The 347-nt window shown below is 49.0% G+C and overlaps 1 pseudogene; it reads left to right on the forward strand.

Moving 5' to 3' along the window:
- Positions 1-347, forward strand: part of LOC116101319 — a 13,804-nt pseudogene that overhangs the window by 8,632 nt on the left and 4,825 nt on the right.

Genomic DNA, 347 nt, shown 5'->3' on the forward strand with positions numbered 1-347 from the left:
TCTATCCTCACCAGTGAGGTCATTGGTAAAATAGGGTTGGCCATCATTTGCCGCTGTGTCTTGGCTGTCCTTCCCACCCTTTTCCTGCTCAAGCGCCTGCCCTTCTGCCATTCCCACCTTCTTTCTCACTCTTACTGCCTCCACCAGGATATGATTCACCTGGTCTGTGCTGACATCAGGGTCAATAACTGGTATGGATTTGTTCTGGTCTTGCTCATTATTATACTAGACCCTATGCTCATTGTACTCTCCTATGCACTTATCCTGAAAAGTATCTTAAACACAGCCACTTGGACCGAACGACTCCGGGCTCTCAACAACTGCCTGTCCCACATGCTGGCCGTTCT

Source organism: Mastomys coucha, unplaced genomic scaffold, assembly GCF_008632895.1.
Source record: "Mastomys coucha isolate ucsf_1 unplaced genomic scaffold, UCSF_Mcou_1 pScaffold21, whole genome shotgun sequence".
NCBI classification, from domain to species: domain Eukaryota; kingdom Metazoa; phylum Chordata; class Mammalia; order Rodentia; family Muridae; genus Mastomys; species Mastomys coucha.